The sequence below is a fragment of the Balaenoptera physalus genome (genome assembly GCF_965194825.1).
Source record: "Balaenoptera physalus genome assembly, chromosome: 15".
Taxonomy (NCBI): Eukaryota; Metazoa; Chordata; class Mammalia; order Artiodactyla; family Balaenopteridae; genus Balaenoptera; species Balaenoptera physalus.
The window spans coordinates 86,587,179-86,602,041 of NC_138894.1; positions in this window are offsets into that span (position 1 = coordinate 86,587,179).

The window sequence follows — 14,863 nt, forward strand, 5'->3', positions numbered from 1 at the left end:
GCGACTAAAAATAAACGAATAGGCCTTAAATTAACTTTTTCTTTCTTTCCCCCCCCCTCTCTCCCACCCCCCACTTTCCACCAGGACTTTTCAACTTGAAGGAAAAGCATTTATTATCTGAGAGTGACACACAGGAAATTAGACTTATAAATTGTGCTTAAAACATTATAGTTTCCAACTTTCTTTAATGCTAATCTTAATGCTAATAGGTTGTGAGATCTGTGTCTTGAGAGATTTTTTTTTTTTTTTTCCTTTTCTAATTAATTCTCGGCTTCACCACATGAAGCGTTTGTGGTGGAGGAGTTCCAGCAGTTTGCAGACTGCTGGAGAAAGGGCCCCCGGGAGGGGTTCAAACGGCCATTTTCCTAGAGGGGCTTCCAGAAAAATTCGGTCCATCCAGAGAATCGAAGTGCTCACTCTCTACTGATGAAATTCAGAAGAAGGAATCTGTGTTGACATTCCACTACGACCCCCAGCTACCGCCACCACCCTGGTCTGGATTCCACACTTCTCTCTCAGGTTCTTTCTGTTCCAGTCAGAAAAGCCCTGGAAGTTTCCAGTGGGACCAGGCTCACCCAGCACCACCGTGTGATTCACCTTACTCCCCACCCGGACTCCCACTTGACTCCCCCATTGCATGGAGATTCTCACGAGGATGGCCCTGGCTTCTCGGCATGTGTACGTTACCGATTCGTCAGGACAGTGGCCACGGGAGAAGAACACCTCGCGCTGCTGGGAAACGCCCTCCTCCAGGGCAGGGGCTGACACCTCTGGGCTCCGCAGCCCCTCGCAGACGCCACGGGAACGCCAGGGACGCCAAGTCAGCAGGAATTCCGGGTGTCCCTAGGTTTACGCCAGTCATCGGGGGCCGAGGAGGTGCGATGTGGGCGGAGGCCGTCCTTACGGTTTTCCAGATGAGCCCGAAGACCTTCCAGGAGGTTTCCGCGGACGGCACTGGGGACCAGAATGAAGCCCCACTGGGGAGGTGGAGAAGAAAATTTGCTTTCTTATCTTCAAGAAGAAAAATGACATACGTGGCCCCTTACTACCTGTGGAATACATTGACTACTTGGTCCCCAGACCACCTCCTTTTTCTCCTAGGCACACGGCACGCTTTCTTTCCCAGCCTCCCTTGCAACGAGCTGTGGTCACGTGACTGAGTCTGTCCAATAGAATTGAGGAGCCGTGTCACATGTCCCCCCCCCCCCAGTCTTTCCCTTCCCTCGGGTAGAGGTGGGGGATCGAAGGAAGCGCTCTAGGCGAGGAGGGAGGAGACCCTAGATCAGTCGTTTTCAACCGGGGACAGTTTTGTAGGGGACACTGGCACAGCTAGAGGTGTGTGTGCTGTGCTAAATGTCCTACAAAGCACAGAACAGCGCCTACGACGAAGAACGATTGGCTTCCAAAGGGTAAAAATGCCGCAGTTGAGAAACCCTGCTCCGAATGGAGGGAGCCTGGGTCTCTGATGACTGTGTGACTCTCTGCCAGCCTGCGTGGCACCGTCATAGAAGCAAGAAAGAAATCTTCACCAGTTGAGCCACAGGGATTTGGTGGTGGTTTGTTAGCGGGGTCAGGTCACTGTGATGAGTCCCCTGCTCCCTGCCACTAGACGCACCACCTGAAACAGGAGGTGTGCTGGTGTGCACCAGGGGGCTCGTTACCCCCCCTGCCCCAAATCACAATCAATGAGCGGTCCTCTGTGCTCGGAAGCACAGTCCCAACGCTGTAAACACCTACTGCCTCCACCTTGAAAAAGTTATGTGTGTCCAGAGGTGTCACCTGAAAGTCACTGGGAGGTCTTTGAAGGCAGGGACTGAATCTCGGCCAAGTTCAGAGGAGTTCAGCAAGCTCTTTCAGAGGGTCTTCTCTGTACCACTCTTTGCCAGTAGCTGGGGGTAGACACCTCGCCAAGCTCTAGTCCTGGCCCTCGTGGAGTCATCAGTCCAGTGGGAGGGACAGAAACTTAAAGAGATGATGGAACACTAAATGCAAACGCTGTAATGGAGGTGTGCTCGAGCTGCAAGGAGTTCACCGTCTGTCACGTGACACGATGGTTTCCTTCCTCCGTTACTCATCCCTAGAAGCCTGGGCTCCGTGGCCACACTGGGTGGGAGTGGTGGAGAGAGCTGAGGGCAGCTGCACCCTGTTGACAATACTTACCAAGTTCTTCAGCAAGACGCATGACCACTGCTCTCCTCTCCATCCCTCCAGCCTGCTCCTGGTCCAAGGTATCTGCTTTACACATCTGGGTGACCGTGAAGGCTCTCCTGCCTCCAGCCATGCATTCCAACCATAGTACAAAAGTGCCATAAACTGCAAGAAGGGACAGAGCAGTCACCAAGAAAGTCCTACTTTTCTTGTTGTATCTCCACATTGCTATGATCTGGTGGAGGATACAGGCTAGGAAATAGACAACGACCATAAAGCAAGATGCAGGCTACAGGGGGAACAGGGGGCAGGAGTACATCTCCTAGACTTGGGGGTCAGAAAAGGTTTCCAGATAGAACTGACATCTCAGTTAAGATTTGCAGGAGGCTTGGAATTGGGAGGGATAGGGTCGGGGAAGTGAGACGGGGAAAGAGAGGAACCCATTTGTTTGTGGTCCCACAGGGGAGAGAGAACAAGCTACGCAGTTAGTTAGTTGGCAGAGAATGAGGTGAGAAGTGGCAAAAGCTGAGCTTGACAGGTGACCTGTGGCCAGACCATGCAAGGACTGTCTGAAGGGTGATGGGAAACTACAGAAGGCTTGAAGCAGGGAAGACGTGGTCCTCTGTGTGCTCCAGAAGGATCATTCACACTGCCCTCTTGAGAATGGATTGGAGCGGCACATCTGGAGATGGTCACAGTCATCCAGGGGGGAGGGGGTGGCACCCGGAACTACAGCGCTGAGAGTGAGATCCAGAGAAACTTGGAAGAGAGACTAGACTCCAACTTCATCCATCATACAGCTGCCAGAGAGAGATTTTTTAAACACTAATCTGATCATGTCACTTTCCTGTTCCAAGTTCTTCAGTGGCTCCCAGAGGATCAAGTAGCAACTCTTTGCGATCAAGTTCCTGCAGATATTGGTTTGTTTGTGTCTTTCTGGATGGCATCCTCTCTCATTACCCCTGAACCTCGCCTTGGCCAGCCTAGAACTTCTCTCCCACTCCAAGTCTCAGCTTTCTTATCACCTTCTTCAGGAAATAAATCCTCTTTGTTTCCATCCGGGCCGGGTTTGTGCCTTTCCTCTGGGAGTACTTGTACCCTGATTGGCAATCTGCCTACCTGGATTGGGAGCTTCCTGAGGACAGGAACTGACTCACTCTGCTTGATGTGCCTAATACCCAGCTTGGCGCCTGAGAACCCACACACGCTCAGTAAATATTTGCTGAAAGAATGAATAGACGGATGAATATCTACATGTTTATGTAGCCAGTTCCTTCCAACGAGAATGACTTATTTCCACCTCTTCCACTGAAGGTTTATCTGATCTTCAAGGCTATGTTAGTTAGAACCGTCTAAGCCGCTACATTAAATAGCTCTCAAGAATGTTGTAGCTTTAAGAACAAGAGGTTCATTCATACAGCCATGGAGGACGGGTGGGGCGTTGAGGTGGGCAGTGGCTCTGCCCGGTCCCGTAGTCAGGAATCTAGTCTGACTGCACCCTGCCATATTCAACATTTGACCTCCAAGATCTGAGCTCTCCATGAGAAGGAGGGAAACGCATGGAAGCATATATTCAGAAGAGTTTATTGGTTAAGTTTAGAAGTATGACACATCCTTTTAATTCCCATCCTGCCGACACAAACTTTGGCATGGGGCCAAGCGAACCTCAAGGAAGGCTGGAAGATGTGGAGTATCTGGGCAGCCATGTCGCCAGCTACATGGAAGAGTAGATCATAGCGGAGAGCTGGCAGTCTTCACCACAAAACCTGGCCCGAGTGTCACCAACCCGAAGACTTCCCAGCTCCGTGAGTCTGTAGGGATTTTCTGTTGTTCAGCATCCGAGGGTCCTTGTGCTTCCTACTAACATGGCTGAGATCATGTACCCTCTTATTCCCTGTGCCTGTGCCGGCTTCTCTCCTTTTCAGAATCACCAAGGAAAGAGTTCATCTCTTTGTCTTCTCCTCTGTGACTTTGTGACAGAGCAGCAGAAAGAACACTGCAGTAGGAATCAGGAGAGGCAGCTAACTAGCTGTGTGATCTTAGGCAGGTCACTGTCCTTCTCTGGGTCTCAGTTTCCCCAAGTACATTAACGAAGAGGGTGGGCAAAATGCCTTCCAAGATCGCTTCCGCCTCTGTTATTCTGTGATCCTAGATGAGCAGCCCTCAGCCCTCAGCCCTGGTCTCACCGCCGCCTCTCAGTCCTGCAGGAAACTCAACCGCGGGCTCGCCGAGAAGGGTGCCCAAGATCATCACCTCTGCACCCATAGGCCTGCGAGAGGGAGAAAAGCTGGGAGAACTGAGTTTAAGTCTTGGCTCCATCCTTCTGCAGCCTCGTGCAATGGGTGTATATGTCTCTGAATCTGTCTTCTCTCTTATAAATGAAAATCCTGATATCTGCCCCACGGTGCAATCATCCAATAGGGAAGATTAAGAGAGATCACAAAGGTGAAAGAAAGCCTTTTGGAAACAGTAAAGGGCTATATTTCATTTAACATTAAAAATGTGTATTTCCTAGAACATTTGTTGTTTTGTGGTCTGACATGACAACATTTTTCTCCTCGTATTCCTGGAGGCTCCTGAAGAAGGGTAGGGAGGAATGGGGCAGGGGCAAAACATTTCTTGAGGACCTCATTTCAGGCCAGCACGCCCGTCATCTGGCCCACCTCTCCTTTCCGGGCACGTGGGAAAACACCAGGGCTGGTAGATGAAGCCGTGAAACCAATGTAGCCAATGAAATGGGGGCAGATGGCATGAGTCCCTTCTGGCTGAGGCATTTAAGGGTCGTTGTGCCAGGATGTCCTTGGATGCTGCCTGTAGCGATGGTGGCAGCAGGGGATAGAGAGAGCCTGGCTTCCTGAGTCTGGAGTGACCATGCAATTTATTATCCAAACTGGGACATTTCTGAGAGTGAGAGAGAGGGGCCAATGGTCATCAGGCTGGGACAGCCAGTGTAAACCAGCATGGCCCCAGGCAGTTGCCATGTGCACTTGGTCCTCCTACCGGAGCCACGGGCTAGAGGGGAGCCCGGGTGACCTGCATGGGACTCGCAGCCGGCAGTTTGTGTTAGGCTGTGCCATTCAACTTTCATGGCAATTAGGGAACACTTACCCTGATTAATTTATTCACATCACCAGATTTCATTTCCACAAATATTCTGTGAGGTAGGCATTATTTCTCCCAGTTGACACAAAAATCACATAAGGTTTGGGCAATGAACTTGCCCAAGATCACACAACGAGTTTAAAACCCAGCTTTGCCCAGTTCCAAAGTTCACGCTCTTTCTTCTTCTCCATCCTGTGGCCTTCCTCACAGCCGAGCTTGACTTCCCAACTCCCAAAAGACCCATGAGAAGGGGCCGTGGTTTTAGAGGGAAGTGCCTGCTCCCGCCACCCCTCATTAACCCCTGAGAACATGGCGCCCTAGGCCTGCCCCTCCACCTGCGGGGATCGGAAGGGACGTGCCCATATTTCACTTAAAAAAAAAAAAAGAAGAAAAGATCAAACGCCCTCCGCCGGTGACTTTAACTTATTTATGGGTTTGATTTTTTTTTTTTTTTCCCCTGGATCATTTCCTTTCATTCCTGCCAGAAGTCCTTGCCTGCAATCCTCCCAAGTTATTAATAAAAGAAGTCAAACGGTAGCGAGCGCAGGGGAAGGTTCTTGGCTCCTGCTGATGTGTTTAGTTTGTGCTGGAAGCAGATGTTTTCACCCAGATCACAGACACTTGCAAGGCCGTTCACATGTGTCCCGTTTTCGGATGAGGACAAAAGGAATTCAGAGGAGAAAGTCCATGTCCAACCCAAATAAGAGAAAATGAAGAATAAAGATCCCCATTCAAATCACATACGACACACACATGATGTGCCCGGCTCTGGGTGAGATGCTGAGAACCTCGCCTGAGGCAACCAGCCCTGACCGTCATCCCAGACCCGTCCCTCTGCCTCCGTGGGTTGAGATGTCTCAGGAATTTCTGGGGAGACGGTAAACGACAGACAACCCCACTCTGTACGACTCTCCTTTGCAGCATGGACTAAGCCTTTCTTAATGGCTTTTGTCATGGTTTTTTTTTTTGTTTTGGGGTTTTTTTTGAGTTCTGAAAACAAAAAACAAAAAACAAAAACCTCAATGGAGAAGTTTTAAACAGATATCTAGGCCAAATACACTACGCAGATCTTTCATAGCAAAGATTCCTGTCCCCAGGAGGGGCAACTAGGCAAAGCAACTCCTCAAGGGAACTTTGTCTTAGCCAGGATCGTGTCTCCCAACCCCCATCCTTGCCTCTACCAAGCCACTTAACACAGCAGATTAATGTTTTCCTAGATGTCTGGGTAGACCGTCCCCCCGCCTTGTATAACCAAGTTGAAATGTTCTCTCCTGGTCCAAGTGACTTACCCATTACAATCTTCTGTTCACTCTTCCCGGACGGGAAGGAGACCTGCCTGGGACTGGCTTGGAGGGGACAGAGCACAAGTTACCATGAGCTTCGAGAACAGTATGAGAGTGATGGAATCCGGTGGGAGCCCAGAGAAAGGAGAGTCCAGGCCCAAGGCCACCGGGCAGGCTCTGGGGACACCCAGCAGAGGGAGGGCAGTGGGGCGAGAGGAAAAAGACTTTGGACTAAAAGCCACAAAAGCTTGTTTCAAGTGCCAGCTTTGCCACCAACTGGCAATTTACCTGGTCTAATTCACCTATACTGGGCAAACCTTAGCTTCTTCATCTGGAAAAGAGGTTTTCAGGGAAGAGGTTTTCCGTTTCCTTTACCTCAAAAGGTGGCTGTGAGAATCAGATGAGATAACAGAAGAGAAGTGGCTATGTGACTGGTACATCTATTCGAGCTCTACGGTCATTTTGTTGTTATGAGTTTGTCACTACAAAGGTTTGGGGAGCTGATTGCATCCAGGGACGCGCTGAGGCCTGAATCAAGTGTACTCTTGCCTTGATGCGTGCCCACGAGCACACGTGTGCACACACAGGAGGGATTCTGCTGGGTTCTGGACGGAGTTGGGGCCAGCAAGTGTTTGAAGGTACAAATCCTGTGTTCCTTATAACATTGCAGACTTGTCTCCACGGAGGGGCAGGTCTGGGCAACCTTCCCCTGGGTCTTGGTTCGTAGCAGCCCCAAGAGGTGAGGGCTGACCCCCGAGCGACTCATCTGCCTGTGGCCCATGCCTTCCCGCGATGATACCACACAACGAGGCAGTTATGCTCACGCCGTTGCCCCCTGGGTTCCCGCCCAGGGCCTGCCTCTCACTGGGAGCTCCATTCATCCTAAAGGACATGCAGCCCTCAGCCGCGGGAGCCCACCCCGGCTCGGGAAGGTTCAGGACCCAAACTCTCCATGGGGGCGGCGGAAGGCCTGTGCCACGTGCCATAGAACATTGCTCACATTCTTGGGGAAGGCGTGGAAGGGAGCCAGCGGGTGCCCCCGGCCAGGCCAGCCTGGGGCACTCTGGAGGCCTCGCTTCCTCCCCTCTGGGTCTGCTCTGGGCGCGGCGTCACTTCCTGACTCTGGCTTCTGCTTGTACCACCCAAGGCTGGCTTGTCGCCTCTGGGGGGATGAGGGGCAACTCAGGGACAGCAGTATCCTTTCTGCCAGGTTCCACTCTCTCCCAGGACGGCTTAGGTAGAGGTGACGGGGGTGTGGGTCCAGATCTGCCTCTGATACACTGTGTGACTTTGGCCCAATTGCTTTGCCTCTCTGGGACTCAGTTTCCCCATTTGTAAATTGAGGATGTTAATTTTTGTCTCTCAAGATGGTTGTGAAAATTAAACCATATGAAGTGTGTCACCATGCCCGTGCCGAGTCAGTGCCAATAAATGACCATGGAATGGAACTGATGGTGTGACTTTGGGCACTTTGTCTCTAGGGCTGCTCTGTGCCTGGGAAGGGGGTGACCGTCCTGCCCGCCCACTGCACAGGGGTGATGTGGATACAACTGAAGGGCCAGATAGGCAAATGCTTTATGTGCTAAAAGTCCTATCCTGGCTTTGTGTCATAACCTCTAGGATACCAAGCAGTTACTGAAATGATTTCAAAGCCCTTGGCATCCACTCTACATGGGCAGGTGTAGGGGTGTGGACACAGGGTTGTTCCTGATACCAAACACACACAGTAGAGACTTCTGGCATTCTAGTGGTCCCATCCGGTGGGTCTTCCCCTCAATGTGTAATTTCCCGTGTTCACTGAACCCAGGCAGGCCCTTTCATGCATGTGTTTCTGATTCTGATTACATGCGCTGACATCACTGAAACGGTATGCCCGGGGTTAGTCTCACGACCACCAGGCTGGGAGCGCAGGAATTTTGGTGCCAGAAAAATTGGATAATGTGGGACAGTCTGACTTTGCTCTCCAACTTCCAAATCCTCCTGGGACCCTTCTGAGCTGGCCCGAGGCTGTGGTCCCTGTCACTCACGCACAGGGAGGACAGGGCTGTGGTCCTGGTCACCACGCACCTAGCCCTTCACCTGCCCTTGCTGATTAACCAGGAAACAGCCAGGACTTGATGGCTGGGGTCTGAGCACCTGCCTGCCTGCAGAACCCGTCCAAGACCCCTGGGTGCTGCCTCGCACGGTCCCCCTGCCAGTCCAGCGACACCCCTGGGAGCAGGGAGGGAGAATGCCGGGTAAGGAGGCAAAGCAGCCTGGACTTGAGACCTGGCTTTGCCCCGCTGGGATCCGTGAGCGTGGGCGCTGATTTCTCCTCTCCGTCACAGCGTCCCGATCTGGAAACCGGTTGCTGCAGGATTAACGCCAAGCACTTAGCGCAGACCGGGTATCCCCCGGCGTGACATGGTTGCGTGCACTTACTGATGCGCATTTATCTCTACACTCAGGGTGCCCAGAGCAATGCCTGGTACAGCTGCACTTGCGCTGAGATTTGTCAAGTCTCTTCTGAGCGCCAGTTCTAGGCTCTGCCAGGGACCACCTGGTGGAGAAGAAGCTGCCTGTTCTTCAGGAAGCTTCAGACCAATAGGAGCAAGAAGATGACCAGGGCTCACACCTCTGACTGTGAAACAAAACAGACTCGGAGCCAAAACCTCAGACTGAGAGAGGGTGGTGCTGGGTGCTGGGTGGGAAGGAGACAAGTAGCTCACACCTGTCAGGGAGAGGATTTCACGGAGGAGGGACCTTCGGGGCCTCTAGGATGGAAGGGAGTCCTCCAGACGGAGGAGGTGGAAGGACTGCGGAGGCAGCAAAGCGCCTGCCCTTTGTGTCTCTCTGGCCAGGCGCAAGCTCCGTCTCTGGCTGCAATGTTGCAGGAGCCTCCCTCCTCCTCCAAGGTTCAGTCCAGGCAGAGTACCCTCCGACCCCATCCCAGGCAGCCTTGGACGTGCTGGTTTACCCCAGGAGCCCCGCCACCGTAACACTCACCACCCTGCATTGCTCTGGTCTCCTCTGCCTTCCCACAGATGAGTGTTCTTCATGCTGGATGCCAGGGACAGACCCTCACAGCCTGCTGAGGACCCCATCCAGGTGGGAGAGGGGGGCCAAAGGGCTCAGAGATGGGAAAGTGATTCGGTGATGGGGCCAGGTCATGGTGGACAGTATGAAGCGTGGTTGTGTGTATGCCGGGAGTTCATTCGTAGTGGGAGACGTGGCAGGAAGTGTTTTAGGGCCAGATCGTGGAGGCCTTGAAATTCAAGCTGGGGAGGTTGGGCTTTTCTCCCAGAAGCATCTGAATCAACTTAGCTTCCTTTATAAATACCCATCTACCATGCCTCCTCCAACTCCCCAGCCAAGACCAAGGTTACTGGCTCCAATGTCTCAGGGCTTTCTTCCAGCTCTTCCTCCCTGCCTCCTTCTCGCCTCCCTTCCTCCTTCCTTTCCTTCTTTCCATCCTTCCTCCATTTCGTCCTCACTTCCTTCCACCAATATCCATGGAAGTCGCTAGGTAAGGACTATCAGTTTGCAGATTAACCAGATGAAAACCTTATCCTCAAGAAGCTCACGATCTAATGGAGAAAATGACGTAAAAACAAGTAATATAGTGTGCTATATTTAAGATAGAAGGGGAGTCTGCGGGAGCATGGAGGAAAGGAGGGAGGGAGGAGGAGGAGTCCTGGCATGCGCTGGGTTTCTGCCTTAGATGATGGGGGGATGGCAGAGCCAGACCCTGGGGCCGGCCTAGGAGCAGGAATGGACCCTTCCCCTTGACCCCACTCCAGCCCCATTTCACAGTCTTTTGGGGCCAGAATGACCTGGGCGTTCCAGCAAGGCCACATCTCTGAGCCTGCCTCATCTTTGGGGATCTGGTTATTGGACTGTTTGGTCAGATCTGCTTGGGACCCCTTGGCCCTCAGGGGCTGCATATCCCAGATGGCTGCACTTTCCTAGACAGCTGGCGATCGCACCCCTCCATGCGCCAGGCTGCTGTTGACCATCAGGGTCACACGTCCTGCTTCTCCAGCCAGATCCTGGCAATGAGGGGCAGAGGGCTGCCCAGTGATTCTGAAGTCAGATAGGCTGGGGCGCTCATCCTCAGCCTGGCCTGGGGCAATCAAGGAAGACTTCCTGCAGGAGGTGCTATTGAAGCTGAGACCCAGGGAGTGGGTGAGACTTCTCAGCAGGGAAGGAAGGAGAAACAAAGGAGGCTTAAGTAAAGGAAATCAGTTTCATTGTATGAAAAGTGGAGAGAACTTTGCTGCTTTTTCTACTCCTGAGTTTTCAGTGAGGGAATCTGAGAAAACTAGGAAGCAAGAGGCTGTTACAGCAGAGTCATTCTCGGTTCTAAGGGAGTCACCAGCAAAATTGGGTCTACAGGAGCTCAGAGGCCAAGAGATCCCATGGCCGGAGCAGTCAAGGAAGGCTTCCTGGAAGAAGAAAGGCCAGGCAGAAGAGGAAAGACAGCCTAGGCCCTGGGGAGTAGCGGGGAGAGGGCCCAAACCTTCCAAGTGGTGGGTGAGCCATGGGCCTGGGAAGGGTGGTCTTGGGGGCCGGTAAGGGGTCTGTTTGCCCAGGGACCCAGGGTCAGCCTCTCGCCATCCCCCGCTTTGTGTTTCCAGCTCTGTGGTTTCCTAATTTATTTGGCTTGAAATTTGTGTCAAACTTTTTTTCCAGGTGTAATTGAAACCTAACCTCTAAATGCTTGTTCATTCCTGAGGGAAATTAAAGGTGATTTCAAGCAGGAAGATCACAGATCTCAAAAAAGGGGCCTGGGGGCTGGAGGGGGAGGGGCGGGGGGGCGTTTCTGCCAGAACGCTCAGCTGCTGGAGCCCCTTTGGGTTAGATATGCTGCACTGATTGCACTTTCCGGAGGGAGAACCTGCCTGGGAGAGCTGGGGTGATGTCTGCCCTCTGGGGTAAGGAGGTCTGCCAGCTACAGGGCCCCCTACCCAGGAGAGAGCCTAGGTGGAGTCAGGCAGTGAGAAATCACCCAGCTCAAACTCAGCTCCTCAGAAAGTTTCCCAGCCCGTCCTGAAGGGGAGATGACAGAGGAGTCTCAGGAAAAAGTGCCTCTGGTCCCCTCACCCAAGAGCTGTGTGACCTCAGACAAGTCACTCAGCCTCTCTGAACCGCTCTGCACCTCAGTTCCCTCATCTGCACAAAAGGAATGGAAATTATACCCGAGAGTTGCAGCGAGGATTCAGTTAAATGAGATGGTGCCTGTGGAAGCCCTCGGGTCTGGGTCATCCTGGTGGACTCTAAGTTGGCATCCCAGCAGTTGAGGGAAGTGGCATTTGGTTAAAAATAGGGACTCAAGCGAGACACACATTTTCCTTGAGGAGTAAGGGCCAGCTTCATAGGTGCCTTAGAAACAACAGCTAGTTTTTCTTCACTATCCTGCCCATCAGAAAATATTTTTAAAGACTGCAACCTCTTCTGCGCTAACCACACTCCATGCATTTGAGCACTTAATACTCACAACAGCAAGTAGGAAGTGGTTATTAGTGCTCCCATTTTATAGATGGGAAAGCCAAATCAGAAAAGCTGTGTGATCGGCCCGAGGGCAGGGGGCTGGGGCGTGGTAGAGCCTCGGTAAGTCCTCCCAGCCCCCTTCACACTCAACTCAGGGTCCTTCTTCCTGGTTGGCGTGATGGAGACATGCATTCCGGGTCCCCCGGCTCTGCACGGCTCTGTGCAGGTGGCAGTGTGCTCGGCGCCGTAAAAAGGGAAGCTCCGGACCAATCTCCCCACGGAAGACGTGCTTCTAACTCACCCACCTGGACTTGCTCCTCTCAGGTGGTCTTGGATGGCAAGCTGCTTCCCCCCACTGAGCCCCAGGACCCTCCACAAGGACCATCCAAAGGGCAGGTGGTCTCACACTCTGGTCCCCCAGCCCTCAGAACCAAAGGGCCGTCTATGGTTTAGGCGTTTGTTCTGTGTCTCTAAGGCAGAAGTCCGGGAGGTGCAGAAAAGAAGGTTCCAGCTTGTCACGAAGGAGGCTTGGCAGGGCTTGGGGACATGGATACAAGATCAGCCTCCTCAGGAGGAAGTGAGCTCTCCGCTCCCAGAGGTGTGCAAGCAGAAACTGGACGGTCCCTTGGCAAGAACGCCACAGAGGGGGCTTGGGATGCCACTGGGACGTCCTGGCGGCTGCCCCTGAGGAAACACTGTCCCACCTGGGGCAGCGTCAGATGCGTTCCCATACTCGCTCCTGGCCTGAAGCCCACATCAGACTGTGGTCCCAGGCCTTTTTCTATTTGTCACTGGTTATTTCTGTTAACTCCCACCGGGCCACTCTCCCACTGAGACCCAAGGTCTGCTCTCAGCCCAGCTGTGGCCAGGACCCCGGGGCTGCTGGTCTCACCCAGCTGGTCCCTGCTGGCTGCAGCAGCCTGGATCCCATCAGCAGGATGTACCACCTCTCCACCTCGGTGCTTCTGCTCTAAGGGAAAGCCTCACCCATCACAGGCAGGGCAACCAGAGATGGGATCTGGAAACAGAATCCAGGAGTCCTCCCTCCTAAACCCGGAATGTTCTGCTTAACCCCACTAATGTGGGAAAGCCCCGGCCTCGCCGGAGGGTATGGGCTTCTTCAGCTCTGACCTGGGCTCTCAGTCAATCAATCACTACTCGGCCCTGACTTCCCAGGATCCCTGCCGCTCCTCTCTGGTGCTTCTGACGATGCCCAGGACAGAACCAGGATTCCAGTTGGCCCTGGACCACACGCTGCCAGAATCCCTGGGGGAGCTGTGTCCACACCACATCATGACGAGGGGCCACGTCAGATAGGCCACGGGCCAGATGTGCATGCACATCCTCGCCATGGGTTGTGTAACCCTTCACTGAACGCTGTCTATGCCAGGCCCGGGTACTGGGCACCCAGGGTAGAGAGGAAAGTATCCAGTGTTCCTGACCTCACCTTGTTCCCACCCGGACAGGTACGAAGGAAACAGAAACAGGTCATTTGCTCACACTGGGAGAGGGGTCAGCAAACTTTTTCTGTAAAGGAACAGACAGTAAATATTTTAGCTTTACTGGTACGGTCTCTGAAGGAACTCCTCAACTTTGCCATTGTAGCTTGAAAACAGCCATAAGTAACAAGTAAACAAATGAGTGGCTGTGTACCAATAAAACTTTATTTACAAAAACAGGTGGTGGGCCGGATTTGGCCCTCGGGCAATAGTTTGCTGACCCTGATCTAGGATGTAGGTTATCTAATATGTGATACAGGAACACAATGGAGGGGGATTAATTACCACTGGGGTGGTGATGAGGTGCTGGAAAACCTCTGGGGCAGGAACAGCAGAATGTTCCATAGACAGAAAATGAGAGAATAAAGAGAGAGGAAGGAACTCCAGGCCCAGAAAATAGCTTTAGAAAAAGACCGTCACTGTGAACTCACAGGTGTGTTCCGAGCTCCTGGAGTAATCTAGCTAGCGTGGGGCTGTGGTGTGGCAGGAGAGAAGTGCAAAGCGAGGCTGGCAACTCAGGCACCTCAGACTATGAAGACCTTGGAGGCCAGGATCAGAGATTGGAGTTTATTTGCCAGGCAACAAGGAGCTGCCGTGGATTCGCAGGAAGTTGTCTGTGGAGAGGTGTTGATTTCCTGATCGCAGCTACGGTTTTGAGCTCCTGAAAGTAGCTGGTGACACATCCACCCAACAAGTCCTTTTCTGCACACAGCGTGGTGGAGGGACAAAGCCTTGGCAGGGGGGCTGAGTCCTGCCACCTTTCAGCTTGGTGGAGCAAGTCTCCGTCCTCTCTGGGCCTCTGTGATGCAATGTCCCCACCTGTGCACTGGCCTGAGAATTGCAGGGGGCGAGGGAGCTTGCAGTGGGCCCTGCAAACCACGCACACTCTTACTATCCATGCATGCTGAACATTTCCCCTTTATTTTTTTATTGAGCACCAAACACTACACTAGGCTCTGTATACACATGCTCTCATTTAAACCTTAAAACAACCCAGTTGGAGGGGGCTTCCCTTCCCTGGTGGCACAGTGGTTGAGAATCTGCCTGCCAATGCAGGGGACACGGGTTCGAGCCCTGGTCTGGGAAGATCCCACATGCCGCGGAGCAACTGGGCCCGTGAGCCACAATTACTGAGCCTGCGCGTCTGGAGCCCATGCTCTGCAACAAGAGAGGCTGCGATAGTGAGAGGCCCGCACACCGCGATGAAGAGTGGCCCCCGCTCGCCGCAACTAGAGAAAGCCCTCGCACAGAAACGAAGACCCAACACAGCCATAAATAAATAAATAAATAATTTTTTAAAAAATTGTTAAAAAAAAAAAAACCCATTTGGTCATTATCCACATTTTATATAGACAAAGAGAC